This window comes from Arachis ipaensis, chromosome B08 (genome assembly GCF_000816755.2).
Source record: "Arachis ipaensis cultivar K30076 chromosome B08, Araip1.1, whole genome shotgun sequence".
NCBI classification, from domain to species: Eukaryota; Viridiplantae; Streptophyta; class Magnoliopsida; order Fabales; family Fabaceae; genus Arachis; species Arachis ipaensis.
The window spans coordinates 125,761,843-125,762,371 of NC_029792.2; the positions used below are offsets into that span (position 1 = coordinate 125,761,843).

The 529-nt window shown below is 28.2% G+C and overlaps 1 pseudogene; it reads left to right on the forward strand.

The window, feature by feature from the left end:
• Positions 110 to 529, forward strand: part of LOC107611711 — a 2,600-nt pseudogene continuing 2,180 nt past the window's right edge.

Below are 529 nucleotides of genomic sequence, written 5' to 3' on the forward strand. Positions count from 1 at the left end.
ATTTAGCTATTAGCTTATTTTTAATTATAAGTTTATGTTAAAAAAAAAGTTCTAAAGAAATTAATAAAATGTGTATACTAACTAACATTACTAATCAATATAAATAAGAATGGCTGCTTCTGAAGTTTGCTCTAGTAATAATAGGCAAAGTGGCAAAGTCATAAAAATAGGTTTGCATATAAATATCACATTTTCTCAAGGTTTGCTTCATACTCCATATTTTGAGTTCAAATTCTATTAACTGGATAAAGTGTAATAAGATTCCGTTGATTCTTGGCAGGATATGTAATCTCGCGTGAAAATATTTATAATTTTACATAGACTACCAATATTCCCTAAGCTTCACAGGGAAACCATGTTCATATGATCATATCCATCGAGAGGGTTAGTGTGACAATAGTCAAAAGTTGAAGATGGTTAAGAGTTTGATGGAAATTGGAAACCTAAAGAGATATAAGGAGAGAATGTGGGACCCAGAAAATATGAGTAAATTTTTTTTTTATAATAATCAAATAAAAAATTAATCTGT